This window comes from Pan paniscus, chromosome 7, assembly GCF_029289425.2.
Source record: "Pan paniscus chromosome 7, NHGRI_mPanPan1-v2.0_pri, whole genome shotgun sequence".
In the NCBI taxonomy this organism is placed as follows: Eukaryota; Metazoa; Chordata; class Mammalia; order Primates; family Hominidae; genus Pan; species Pan paniscus.
The window spans coordinates 17675120-17690513 of record NC_073256.2 but is presented as its reverse complement, the minus strand read 5'-3'; the positions used below and the strand labels follow the sequence as shown (position 1 = coordinate 17690513).

General features: G+C 40.9%; 1 long non-coding RNA gene across 1 annotated transcript in view; it reads left to right on the top strand.

Moving 5' to 3' along the window:
- Positions 1-15111: 15111 nt before the first annotated feature.
- LOC134730951 (uncharacterized) overlaps positions 15112-15394 on the top strand; it is a 283270-nt gene continuing 282987 nt past the window's right edge. The window contains exon 1 of the long non-coding RNA XR_010112891.1: positions 15112-15216. This is a non-coding gene — a long non-coding RNA (uncharacterized LOC134730951). The remainder of the gene's footprint in view (positions 15217-15394) is intronic.

The following is a 15394-nucleotide window of genomic DNA, read 5'->3' as shown; positions in this document are numbered from 1 at the left end:
TGAGCCAAGATCACGCCACTGCACTCCAGCCAGACTGGATGACAGAGCAATACTCTGTCTCAATAAAAAAAAAGAAGAAGAAAATAAAAAGAAAATAAATTATTAAAGTGAATGCAAAACAAACTGAGGTCCAGAAAGTTTAAAGGCCAATCCCAGGGTTAACCCAATAGGTAGAGCTGTCCTTAACGTCCACACGCATTCTCAGTGTTTTACATATATAATCTATTATAATCAAATTGGGAAAACCGACTGATTTCTATTGACCAAATATATTCTACATAAGTTACGCAGGCAAGAAGAAACAAAAGTATACAAAACAAAAACAAATGAAAACCTCTCATGTTTCTTCTTTTACCTGTCAGGAATCTAGTTTTTTTTTTTTTCTTTAATATTACAGAACCATTCTCTTTTCTCAACAAAGCCCTTTACAAAATAAAGAAAAAGACACTGGAAAGAAACACGCTCCTGTGCTCTGCAGTCTGTAATTTATTCCCTACCCCTGGTGATTCAGTTAGGACTTTGTAACCTCACAGTGTGCGGAGGATTTGTAGCTCACGAGTTAAGGTCATTTTTAAAGTTGAAATATAATGTATGTGCACGTACTGACACGGTTCCATGGTGGGATTGATGTTTCGGGGACTATGGACATGACGTGCGGGCACCATGTCATTTATCACTTCAAAAAATGCAGCTCAAGAAAGACTTTATCATATTCCGACGATGTGTGGTTCTGGATAGAATCCTGTTCTGCCAACAGACACCAACTATGATATCTGTAGTCCTTACTGCAACTCGTTACGTCCTGGAATTGCTTTGCATACCTTCATTCTTTTAAATCATATTACGTAGACGATATTATAAAAGAAACATTACAGAAACATATAAGATTATTTGATAGCATCACGCTTGTATTCCAAATTATAAAAGGTCATTTTGTTTGTTTGTGGAACACTTTATAGAATGCTTCCCTAATTTATCTAGTAGAATACACATATAAGACCAGCAGAAAAATGACAATAATTCTGAAAGAAGGGACGTAAAAGTAAGTTGATTAATTTGTTTTAGAGGTTAATAATGTATGTTAATAGTGGTTAATAATTTATGTTAATAGTGGTTAATAATTTATGTTAATATGAATACTAAATGCAGTATATCCCAGCAATGAATAAAAAAGAGTAGTGAGGGTCGGGCGTAGATAAATTAGTAGGACATATTTTGAAATTCTGGAATAAACCCTAGCAAAAGTGAAATTCTAGCAGATGATGAAGGTGGCAATTAAAGAGTTCATAATCTGGAATATTAAGTAAACAATGAAGAGCTGTTGACTAGCCACGTGGAAAAACGAAGCTGGGGGAACATATTCCAGCTGCATTAAATATGTAGGTATAAAAACAAAAGCAAGCACAAAAATCTATAAAAATAAGAGATGGATATACAGAAAATGTGTTTATAAACAATTCTAGATTATGGTATCCCCCAAAGCTAGGCTCTCACACATTTTTCTTCCCTTCTTTATCTATTCTCATTCCCTGAGTGTTTTCATCCAATTACATGGCTTAAAAACCATACCTTGACCGGGAGTGGTGGCTCACGCCTGTAATCCCAACACTTTGGGAGGCCGAGGCAGGCTGATCAGCTGAGGTCAGGAATTCGAGACCAGCCTGGCCAACATGGCAAAACCCCATCTCTACTAAACCTACAAAAATTAGCTGGGCATGGTGGCCGGTGCCTGTAATCCCAGCTACTCAGGAGGCTGAGGCAAGAGAATCGCTTGAACTTGAGAGGCAGAGGTTGCAGTGAGCCAAGATCAGGCCATTGCACTCCAGCCTAGGCGACAAGAGCAAAACTCCATCTCAAAAAGGAAAAACAAAACAAAACAAAAAACCCACACCTAGTTGGATAGTTGGATGACTCCTGAATTTCCGTATCTAGTTCTTGTCACTCCCTTGAACCTTGAACCACAGAACCCCTCAGCACACTGTCACTCTCACTTAGATATGTGAGTGATGCCTCACCCTAGGCTCTTCCTGGCACTGGTTCTCCAGGCTGTCGCCCCCTGCTTCCCTCTCGATTTCTTTATTTTTTGTAGGCAAAGTTCGCAAAGAGATCCAAGCACACGTTCGCACGGAGAGGCGGCCTTCACGCATCCTTCATGCCCCTTCCCTTTGTCTACCACTTGTATGTGCTCATGATGCCAGAACTTCTCAATGCGAATAGCCTGTTTGCACAAGTCCTAATATTCTTTCATTTACAGCAAAACCCATTCTAATTAATATTTCTCCCCAAACCGGTAGCACTCCCAGTCTGTTAAAACTTCATAAATGGCAGTTGCATTCTCCAAGCTGCTCAGGCAAAAACCTACTTCTTGCTCTCGTTCTCATCAGCTCCAGCCTCACATCAGGGCATCATCTCCCATCTGAAGGAATGCAGTTGCCTCCATGAGTCTTGCTGCCGTCACTCTACCATTTATGGTCTTTTCTTTCTATAGCAGCCAAATCCGTGTATTAAAAATGTAAATCTGATTCCATCACTGCTCTGTTCAAAACTCTCAAATGAGTTTCCATTACATTTGGAGTAAAACCCAAGACAATCTCCATGACTTACAAGACATCACATCATCTGCCCCCGACTTTCTCTCCGAACCCGACTTTTCCGGGCAACCCGGTCATTCTTCCCTCTGCTTTTCCACTCCTGCCTCCTTGCTCTTCCTCAAAAACCCAAAATATGATCTGACCTCAGGTTTATTTTGCTGTTCCATCCACTCAAAAAAGGCTGCCCCTACATAGCCACATGGCTGGCTCACCTCATTCAAGTTTTGCTCAACTGTCATGTCATCAAACAGGCCTTTTATGATGGCCATGGTCTTGAACTACCTCCTTTCAACTTCATATAATAAACTGAAATGATAAACCATCATTTTGTTTTAGCCACTCAGCAGGGGTTTCCATTATGATTTGCCAGATGTAATTCTTAACTGGTAGAGTAGATTTATCATAATTAAAAATGTGTTTTGGATTTCTTTTCCTGATTTCACCATTTTAAATGCAATTTCAGATGTGAGCCAAATTGATATGTGCTACTGGATTTGAGAAAGCACCTTCGCCATTGGGAACAAAGAGGAATTATTTAATCATCGTGCTCTGGAAATAATCAGGATAAACAGCTAAACTGAAGCGAAAACAGGAGAAAATAATTCTTCCATCTGCTCTAAGGTGGCTTTTGTTCCTTTTGGATGGAGGTATGAACAAGTGCAGTGTGTTCATTCTGCATTCTGGTCTTTTCCCCTTGAAATTCTAAACTTAGAACATTTCAAAAATAACATGAATCTGGCACTTTTGGCAAGAAGTAACTAGCACAGAACTGTGTGGGGATGCAAGGCAAGTGTTGTGCACGGGGCCTGCTGCTGGGGACGGCACCTGCCACTGGGGCCTCGTGCATTCGTCATCAGCTGTTGTGATTGGCCCAGCATCTAGATAGTATCTGGAAAATTGAATCTGACCCTTTTCTGTAAGGACTTTTTGAAATCTTTTAAAACAACAACTTGAGATGGAAATGTGGTTAAAATGCGGATAACTTTCACATTCACTCGCCAAGATTGTGGGGTGGACTCATGAGGGGCAGCTGGACTTGCATTCAGAGTTCAGGGGCTTCCTGTGGTCCTGTTGGCTGTTTGGCTCATCAGTTGTCAATTCTCAGGAAGTTGTTTTCCCCCAGTCTCCTTCTAGACACTGTTTTAAAGCATCTGATTGGGCTCCTGAGAGAAAGATCATGGGTTTGCATTATTTTAACATTTTACACAGTTCCTGGCAAACAGATACTCTTTTATTTTTTGAATTAATTACCTGCTCTCCTAGGAGAAACTCCTTCCGTTTGGTTACACATCATATATATGTGTGTGTGAGAGTGTGTGTGCTGTGTGTATACATATATGTGTGTGTGTATATAGATATTACTTATATACAGGTTATACCTATAACGAGGGTCTAAATTTACATATAATTCTAAGCCAATTGGCCTATGCCTTAGATTGGCAAAAATATTGCCTTTTAGTATGAGTGCATGTTCTTCGTTAAATTTTAAACACGTATGCATGTTCTTTATATTTCTCTTGTTCTTAAGAAACAAGACAAAAGCTGGAGAAAATGAACATCCAATATGTGAAATACAATTATATTCTATAATTAGTGTTAATACATTTTTATAAGAAAATATATATCCTGCAAAATCAACTTTTTTAAAAAAAATTATTAACCCATGAAAATAATATTTAAGTCCCCAGTAGTGAGTATGATTTGAGGTTGTTTCCAGATGCTGGGTTTCAAGAGAGTAGGAATCATCTAATCTAGTGCTGTACAATCGTTCCTGAAGAAAAGTAACAGTTATTGCTTAGAAATAATTCTTAATCATAAACAAAAAGTAAAATAATAAATTGGTTGGATTTTTTTCAAACCTTAGGAATTTGCAGCATCTTCACTGCCTCAACAGGCGTGTACCTTTCCATGCGGGGGATGTAATTTGCAGCAATCCCCAAATGGAGAAGACAATGGCATTCTTTATGTTGAGAATACCCCATAGGGCTGGTGTTCAAAGAGAATGCTTTCCAACACTCTCACGTGAACAAATCTAATCACTTTATTGATAAGGTAAAGAAGGCCCAGAGAGGCATTTTTCAAATGTCTAAAGTCACATCATTAGAATTGGAGAACATACAAATTGGCTTCCTTCTGTTTTGTGGTCCCTTCACTACAGCAAATAGTACAAAATATCTATTTAGCAATCGCTACCTGTATGTACGTATTTATATTATATTTATATATTTATCATTATAATGTATTATTTTCTTTAGGACAGGCAACAATCCGAACAATATGGCCATAACAATAATCTCACTGCAATAAAAAAATATATATAGTAGTATAATATTTTTGACCTTCTGCCTTGATTCACAAGTCCACAATATAGTTTGAGGGACAGAATTATCTTTAGTAACTTGCATAGTTACTGCTTTTAAGAATAGATTTCTAAGGCAAGATAAAGGTAATGAGCAGAAACTGAATTTGGGGGAAAGACAAGAGTAAATTTTGATTGTATAAACAATATTTAGCACTATCACCTAAGCTCCAAGTCTGCCACTAAAGTTCATCTTTCAGGGGAAGAATACGGTTATTTCTCTGGCGAGTCCATATTGGATATTCTAGAGAAAACATGAGCACAAAAGTCACTATTGTGAGCTCCCCAATTAGAGCCGCGCAGGGCTCTGTTCATCATGCTAACTTTAATGGAAGTTCCACCCAGGACGTCACGATGCTGAAAGCCTATTCGCACCTCTGGACGGGTGGCATCATGCAGTACCACGGCCTGCGAGGCTTGCTGTGATTATGACATGTCATTTTTACCTAACAGGAAACAGTCATACACTGCATTTCATTTAACTCCACGTGGACTCAGCCTCGGCAGAGGGGCATGAATTTTCTGAGACAATAGCCCACCAAGATGTGGCCTCAGAGCCCTTGAAGGAATGATGTGTGAAAGATCACACTACCTGCTCAGATTGTGGAAGACTCTGTTTCCATTGAAGTCCCAAACTTTCGATGAAAATCTCACTTTCTATTTCAGAGATTCTCACTTGATTCCTAAAAACAAAAGCCCTTAGCTGTGAAATAATACTGTGTTTAGCATTATTAAATAAATCATGTGCATAATTGGTAAAATGATCTATAAAAGTCAAATCGATGTATTCTAATGCTTAAGATAGTGAGATAGAAACTTTAATCCTGGGTGGAGTTGTTTCCGGACTATTTAAAGTCAGGAGGGAAACTATGAAACAAAACGCACAAGTCTCTTTCTCTGAATATTCAGGATTCCATGACAGTGCTCTAAAAGGGCATTGCAAAGTTGCAGAACACCCGAGGTCGATGACTCTCCTCTGCCTTGCCTCTGACCCACGCCAGAGAAAGAGAAACTTTAGGCCGAACTTAAAATATGTAAGAAGGCAGCTTCAGGCTAAACTTAACAGGTGGAAACTGACAGTTCAATATGACCTGGAAATACTCTTTTTTTTTTTTTTTTTGAGATGGAGTCTTGCTCTGTCACTCAGGCTGGAGTGCAGTGACATGATCTTGGCTCACTGCAACCTCCGCCTGCCAGATTCAAGCAATTCTCCTACCTCAGCCTCCCGAGTAGCTGCGATTACAGGCGCATGCCACCATGCCTGGCTAATTTTTATATTTTTAGTAGAGATGGGGTTTCACCATGTTGGCCAGGCTGGCCTGAGGTGATCTGCCTGTCTCGGCTTCCCAAAGTGCTAGGATTACAGACGTGAGCCACCGCGCCCTGCCAGAAATACTCTTTCTTGACCTTCTTAGACATGGGAGTCTATGTGCAGGAGGACAGGTCCCGCCGGGCTGCAGGGTCATCACCTGGGAGATGGCTAGGAATGCAGATGCTCAGGCGTCCCCTTCCACCTCACCTGGCCTGAGCTGCCCTGTAACAAGCTGTCCAGCTGAGGCAGGGACACATCGGAGTTAGAGAGGCCTTGATCTCAGGAGGTCAAGAAACAAAGCAAACCAACTAAATGACAAAGACTATTTTGTGGAAGAAACATTATTAAAAAAAAAATCAAACCATAAGGATCAACAATTAAATGGATGTGATTGTTAATATATCTTTCTCATGAAACTAAATGAAAACAAACAACCCACAAACCCTAGAAATGTCTGTTAATATCATTTCTCCTCTGAATACATCTATTGCAAAACTGAGTCTTCCCCCAGATCTCCGTGTTAGATCAGCTGACAAGCTGCCGTCGCGGATGACTGTCTGATGACTGTGCTTTTGTTGCTGACTCAGAGTGTCCTGATTACTGCACCAGCCTTCTCACGGAGTCCTCACAACGCCATGACGGTGAATGTTACGTCTCCGCTTAACACAAAAGCAAACCAAATGGCAGGAAGGAAAAATAAGTTGCAAAGTCACACATCTGAAATGTAGCGCAGGAGGCTTCCAAACAAAGGTTAACTGATTCCAAAACGTTTCTTTATACCTCTCCTGTCTGCGACAGGAGGGAGGCCCAGTTTCCTAGAGAGGGACCCAGCAGTCTTCATTGAGGCTATGGCTCAGGAATGCGTTCCCCAGATAAGATCAGGATGGAGCCCTCACCAGCCCGGTGTGGCCCAGCAGTCAGTAGGATCCAATTGGTTTCTTTTATATCTTATAACCGCAATCCCTTTTATATGTTAAACTCCCTCTAACAAAGCAAATGGTAACAGATGGTTCATTTTTTAACACAAATTCCGTTGAAAGATAAGGCAAAGAGAAGAAAGCCAATTTACTGATCTAATTTGCAGATTAAAGTAACTGTCATTGGCTGGATTTAACCTTTTAAGACCATTCGTCTTATAAAAACTGCACGCCAGAAATAAAGAGCATCTTCAAATGGAAAATTTCCAAGCATTTTCATTGTTATAAATTCACTTTTCAATGAGTTTTTCTAAAAGATCGTATCTGCTTGAAGGCTTCCCTTCTTTCGCTAAAGGAATGAAAAAGTTAACATCGCTAAAGAGAGGCTAAGGTTATGAACAAGGTTAATTCAGTTCGGCCTGGCTTTGAATGATTTATTATTGTCCACACTTTCTTTCAATGAATTTTTTTTAAAAAGGAAATTTACTAGGGATTTCAACTGCAAAAAAAATATCTCTTTATAGTTTCCCTACACATTTGATTTGGATTTTTCTTTTTTGGAGGACGGGGTGGGTGGGCAATTGTTTGTTTGTTTGTTTGTTTTTTCAAATAAATGATTGACCTGCTGGTGATTGAGTGTGGTGACTCACGCCTGTAATCCCAGCACTTTGGGAGGCCAAAGTGGGCAGATCACAAGGTCAGGAGATAGAGACCATCGCGGCGAACACAGTGAAACCCCGTCTCTACTAAAAGTACAAAAAATTAGCCGGGCGCGGTGGCAGGTGCCTGTAGTCCCAGCTACTCGGGAGGCTGAGGCAGGAGAATGGCGTGAACCCGGGAGGCGGAGCTTGCAGTGAGCCCAGATCATGCCACTGCACTCCAGCCTGGGCGACAGAGTGAGACTCTGTCTCAAAATAAAATAAAATAAAATAAAATAAAATAAAATTAGATTAAATTAAATTAAAAAATGACTGACCTAAGGGAGATCCCCATCTAACTTGTTTTAGAGAATAATTTTACCAAACTAACACCCCCTGCTCCACCACAAACACACAGCAAGTAAAGAAACTATATAAATTATGGATGTTGAGATCTTTGTATTTGTTTTTACAGCTGTTAGCTTAAACTTTGTGCTAGCCTTCCTTTAACCCTCCCTCCATATCTAATCCTTCAAGATTGGTTTGCTGTTCCACAAAACATAGCTTTGACCATTTTACCTTGCTCAATACACACCCCAGACAAAGAGACAAACCTAGCCAGGCAGCAGGGCTGCCATAGCCTCAGAGTTGACAACATTCTGCCCTATTTTTTGATTATGTAATTGGGTTAGCAATAGTACAATTCCATAAGATTCTTGTAAGGAATAAATGACTTAATGCTTCCAAACCAACTGAAGCAGGAACTTGAGCTTAGAGAACTCTAAATATGATTTGGCTTTTGTTGTCATTTTGATGGCTTGGTTCTGAGTGACCCTCCACCCCACCACTTGCCTTTCTCCTGTTTCCTATCCCATACGGTGCTCGTGAATCTTCAGCACAGCCATTTGTTTTGAATATTCAAACACATAAAAAGATATCTGGCAACTTCCCACTTCTTATGACTTCTCAGACACCTTGTAACAGAGCTTCCCTTAGAGGTGGACAAACCTCACTCACAAGGTATAGGACTAAATACCCTCTTGTCAGGTGGCTTTTTTTTTTTTTTGTCCTGTCATCAGATGTAAAGAGGCATCTATTATCCCAGCCAATTTTCTTTATGTCAAATGTGAAAATAAACTTTTCTTATTTAAAAAATGCATGTGTTTATTTTCTATTCCTATGTCTTCCCAAGAGAATCTGAGCTCCTGGGGCTTGGGGCCAGGATGAACTGGACCAGGCTCCAGTTCACTCTCTCAAACAGAAAGAGCTGCCTGATTTGCAGGAATTTTGTGAACCAGTTGTTAATCACAATCATCATTAAAAATTATGTCACAAAAATTAGCCGGGTGTGGTGGCATGCGCCTGTAATCCCAGCTACTCTGGAGGCAGAGGTAGGAGAATCACTTGAACCCGGGAGGCAGAGGTTGCAGTGAGCGGAGACCGCACCATGGCAGTCCAGCCTGGGCAACAAGAGTGAAACTCCGTCTCAAAAAAAAAAAAAGAAAGAAAGAAAGAAAGAGAGAAAAAGAAAAAGAAAAAAATTATATAAATGAAAAATTGCATAAACTATATGAAAAACAAATGAAACAAGTACGCAGAATGCACGTCTTCCTGATTACGTTGCTATCATCGATGTGTTTGAGCCCACTGATGCCAACGGCCTCTGTCGGATGGAAGGAAGCACCGTGCAAGGCTCTTCCTTCTGCACAGTCTATTCCCAGCTCTGCGGTCAGTGAAGTCACATGCGTGGCTTGACCCTGGCCATGGCGTGAAGATCAACAGCACGGAAATCACAGAAATCAGCAAATACCACAGTCAGGCCTTTATTGTTTTGTTGTTTGACTAGAATTAGAAGAGTCATGAAAAAATGTTAATTAGATTTAAAATATGTCACATTTATAGTGTGTACATTGTGAAAAATATTTTTAAAATGGAAGCAATATTTTTCCAGTGTTCAAACATCATTAGCTTTAATCAGGGTTCTGCAGAGAGACAGCAACAGAGAGAGATGGGCAGGGATTGATTCGAGGGTTGGCTGACTATGGAGGGTGAGAAGTCCCAGGACAGGCCGTCTGCAAGGCGAAAACCCAGGGAAGCTGCTGGTATGGCTAGGTTCAAGTCCAAAGGCCTCTGCACCAAGGAAACCAGGGTGATAACTCTCAGTTCACGTCAAAGTCCTGGGAGCCTGTGAGGCCTCTCATGTAAGTTCTGAATTCCAAAGGTCACAGGACTTGAAGTTCTGATGCCCAAGGGCTGCCGTTGCTCCAGAAGAGAGAACAATTTTCCCTCCCTCTACTCTTTTTGTTTCAACTGGACCCCAGCTGATTGGATGGTGCCTTTCCACATGGATGGTGGGTCTTCCCTTCTCAGCCCACCCACTCACAGGCCAGTCTCTTCTGGAAACATCTGCAGACAGACAGACCTAGGGCAGCCCAACCATTCTAACCAAATGCCAAACCACCTGGGCTCCCACTCAGCAGGAGGAGGATGGGCTCAGTAATTACTGAACCACTGAGATGAGCTCTACCAGCCATCTGAGTACCTCTTAATCCCATCAAAACCAGCCACCACGTCCTGCAGAATGAACAATCTGAGTACCCCTTAATCCCATCAAAACCAGCCACCACGTCCTACAGAATGAACGATCTGAGTACCTCTTAATCCCATCAAAACCAGCCACCACATCCTGCAGAATGAACGATCTGAGTACCTCTTAATCCCATCAAAACCAGCCGCCACATCCTGCAGAATGAACGATCTGAGTACCCCTTAATCCTATCAAAACCAGCCACCACATCCTGCAGAATGAACGGTCTGAGTACCCCTTAATCCCATCAAAACCAGCCACCACATCCTGCAGAATGAACGATCTGAGTACCCCTTAATCCCATCAAAACCAGCCACCACATCCTGCAGAATGAACGATCTGAGTACCCCTTAATCTACTCAAAACCAACCACCACATCCTGTAGAATGAACGATCTGAGTACCTCTTAATCCGATCAAAACCAACCACCACATCCTGTAGAATGAAGACGGGTTATGTCATTGACAAAGTTGTATTGTAAGTCATCATTGCTTCCCTTCCCTTCCCTCCTTCTTTCCTTCCTTACTTCCTTCCTCCCTCCCTCCCTGTTTCTTTCTCTTTCTTTCTCTTTTCTCTCTTTCTTTCTCTTTCCTTCCTTCCTTTCTTTTTCTTTCTTTCCCTCTTTCTTTCTCTCTCTCTTTCTCTCTTTCTGTCTTTTCTCTCTCTTTCTTTCTTTCTCTCTCTCTCTCCTTCCTTCCTTCTTTCTTTCTTTCTCTTTTTCTCTCTTTCTCTTTTTTTCGTCTGTCTTTCTTTCGATGGAGTCTCACTCTATTGCCCAGGCTGGAATGCAGTCACACAATCTCGGCTCACTGCATCCTCCACTTCCTGGGTCCAAGTGATCCTTCCACTTCAGCCTCCTGAGTACCTGGGACTACAGGCACACGCCACCACACCTGGCTAATTTTTTTGTATTTTTAGTTAGAGATGGGGTTTCACCATGTTGGCCAGGCTGGTGTCAAACTCCTAACCTCAAGTGATCTGCCCGCCTCAGCCTCCAAAAGTGCTGGGATTATAGGCATGAGCCACCGTGCCCAGCCACAGTTCTATTTTATTCTTTAACATCCCTGACAGTATCAGTCAGCATTGCATAGAAATTACAATCCTATATGCCTTTGCCACCTGCAACCCCAGGTTGACTACAGATGCATAATTTTGGAAAAAATCAACGGAAATGTTATTTATCCATACATTTTCTCTGAGAGAGCCAGCTGTTAAACATTTACCAGCACATACAGGGTAGGAATATTGTCTGGCTTTTCACCAATCTGCTTTTTGTCTAAAGAAGTCCTGGATACACTGGTTCAGTATAATTAATGTTTGTTCCATACATGATTGGAGTTTGTAATATAAGTTGGATGAATCAAAGACATTTTAACCAAATTTATTTATTAAAGTTGCTCAAGGAACATGACATTCTGATTACTAACTGATCTATCATTTCCAAATTTCCTTTCTGGAAAACTCAACTGTCTGTATCTCAAATATTTTAAAACTCACCTTCTTTAGGTAAACTTTAAAAAAAAATGTGTTTTACTCCTATATAATGACACAGTCTCTTTAAATTATATGTACCATGGCCTAAATATTGAGTCATTATATATTTTCCCTGAAACTATGTGCCAAGATTTTTATTTTATCTTCATCTAGCAGACAATAAAAAGTTTATTTATATTGAAAAAAATATTTTTTCCCCAAATTTACAGCTATATACACATTGATTTCACGTTTCCAAATTGTGTGGGGTTCTTTTCTCTCCAACCTAAGATTCTACTTTCTACCTAGAGGAACATATTAGTGTCAAGAACTGCAAGCTCACAAGACAAGTTATCTTGTCATAGTTTCATGGGTGCTGGGAGGAGACACAAAACTCTTGGTCAGAGACAAGAACAGTGTGTTACTCAGAGCAATTAAACTTAGTGGAGTATCCATGGTTTAGTGTGGTTTCCCTGAGCCCCAATTCCTGCAGAGAGACAGAAAATGAACCAGATCACACCTGTACACACCGGAGTTTGCGTTGCAGGAGAGAAATCCTGAACTTAGAAAACTCGAATCATTTATAACGGGCAGTAAGCATGCCTGCCTTTTGCTCCTGAGCAAGACACTATCTTTATTATACTGGACATTAAGTGTATCTGAAGGAAGATACTCTGTCTTCTAAGGACGTTTAGGACACAAACATAATTGAAAAGATAACCCAGAATTATGAGCTATCCGTACCTCACAGGTGCCGACTGCAAGAAACCCATGGAGAATTATATCCCAGTAACTTGTGGGACAGTAAACAACAGAAATATGCTTGAAACAAGCTAAAACAAAAATGGAACTTATTGGATTGACGATGCAGACTTTGTTTGGTCGAGGAGATTGCGTGATAATCTCAGTGCCCATCTTCCTCTCTCTCTCTGTGTGTTTCTCTTCTTTCTTTCTCTTCATTTCTGGATTCTCCTAATTTGTGTGTGTTGAACTTATTCTCTCTGGAATCATATCAATTTTCACCTTGTAGCCAAAGAGAGATGAATCTAGATCCATGTCATCCTGGGTCAGGATCTCGGAGGAAATAGTTTTCTTTTCCCCAGTGTCTATATATTAATTTCAGATATGTGGCCCTGCCTTGAGTACGTGCCCAATGTCAGAGCCATGATGTAATCATGAGGTACGTTATTATGATTGGCCAGACCTAGCCCATGCTATTCCCTTTGTCTCTTCAGTAGGGATCTAATTCAAAAAACAAAAAAAGTGGCTGGGCATGGTGGCTCACACCTGTAATCCCAGCACTCTGGGAGGCCTAGGCAGGCAGATCACCTAAGGTCAGAATTTTGAGACCAGCCTTGACAATATGGTGAAACCCCCATCTCTACTATACAAAAATTATCCAGCCATGGTGGCATGTACCTGTAATCCCAGCTACCTGGGAAGCTGAGGCAGGAGAATCACTTGAAGCTGGGAGGCGGAGGTTGCAGTGAGCTGAGATCGAGCCACTGCACTCCAGCCTGGGTGACAGCAAGACTCCGTCTCAAAAGTAAAATAAAAATAAAAAACAACAACAGTAAACAGAAAAAAAATGTAAGAAAAAATTCTGTGTGCCACAGTCCACTGCAAACAAGGTTTCTTCTCACTGAAACTCAGCAGTTTGTTAAGAGCTACCATAAGTAGATACAACATATTTTTGGAATAAACATAAGAAATATGCTGGATGTTGGAAAAAAAATGATAAATAGATATGCACATGAACTCCTCTTGCTTTAAAAAAAGACAGCCAATTTTTCCTGTTATCCAACATAATGCAATGTTTTAAATAAAGATTATTCCATAAATCTGCTGCATCTCATTTCTTTCCTTGGTGGTTTTAAAGTCTTACTGTTCAATGTCTTACGTTTCCTTTCTTTAAATACTTTTTATTTCCAGCATTTGGGCATGCTTTGATATTTTTACTGCCTTTGTTATTTACATTTAGGTATTCAACTAGCTAGAGCTGGCTTTCAGCAGGAGTCTGGAACGAGTTCTACCAAGAGCCTTTGTGATCTTAGATACTAAGTATTGAGATTGTCTTTTATAAGGGAGGGGCTATGATTCATTAATTTTCTTGTCTTCTCTCTCTTATATCTGCCCCCTCCTCAAAAACCCACTAACACACATATTCACAAACATATAGACACACACACAAATCTACCCACTTGCGTATACTCAACACTTATCTTGATTTACCTACAGAGTAGCTGTTCACTCTTTCAGCTGATGATTTTTCTTTCTAATCTGTTGGGGTAAAAATCATCCTTATCAGCCAGGTGCAGTGGCTTACGCCTGTAATCCCAGCACTTTGGGAGGCCAAGGCGGGCGGATCACCTGAGGTCAGGAGTTTGAGACAAGCCTGGCCAAAATGGTGAAACCCCGTCTCTACTAAAAGTACAAAAATTAGCCGGGCTTGGTGGCAGGCACCTGTAATCCTAGCTACTCAAGAGGCTGAGGCAGGAGAATCACTGGAACCTGGGAGGCACAGGTTGTAGTGAGCTGCCGACATCGCGCCACTGTACTCCAGCCTGGGCTACAAGAGCTATACTCTGTTTCAAAAAAAAAAAAATCATCCTTATCATCTACATCTCTTTTACATTAACTGTATGTCCCAGTGATCTCCATTGTGTCTATTCATAACACAATCCAAGATTTCATTCTGCAATTAATATTGAATCTGTTGTGTTGGGCTGACTCATGTATGAATAGTTACGTATATTGTAAATTACACGGAAACCTACCGAGTAGAAAGATCTCTTATTGAACCTCATTTACATGGAGATCAGTTATCAGAGATTACAGAAAAGAGCTGCTGGCCAGGTAGGTGTTCAAACCATGCTAATTTCCTCCCTCCTTTGGGTTTAAGCTGGCAAAAAACACTTGTCCACATAGACTGCAGATATCCTGCCCTCACCTTCAGTATCAACAGCCCATCAAGACTTTCTTCTTGGTCCACTTAACCCAACCTGTTCCTACTCAAGTCCTCAACTCCATTTGGAGTTTGTCAATATTGAAGATTCCATTTGTTTCCTTGATATGGTTCAGCTGTGTCCCCACCAAAATCTCATCTTGAATACTAGCTCCCATAATTCCCATGTGTTGTGGGAGGGACCTGGAGGGAGGAAATGAATCAGAGGGGTGAGTCTTTCTTGTGCTGTTTTTGTGGTAGTGAGTAAGTCTCACGAGATCCGATGGTTTTATAAAGGGCAGTTCCACTGCACAAGCTCTCTTCTCTGCCACCATGCGTTTGCTGTTCATTCACCTTCCACCGTGATTGTGAGGCCTCCCCAGCCATGTGGAACTGTGAGTCCATTAAACCTCTTTCCTTTATAAATTACCCAGTCTCGGGTATGTCTTTATTAGCAGCCTGAGAACAGCCTAATACAGTCCTCTAAACCAAATTCCTGCTGAACACACTATAGATCAAAGGCACTGTTAATGTTTAATATATTGTCCCATTAGCCTACCTCCTATTTATGAA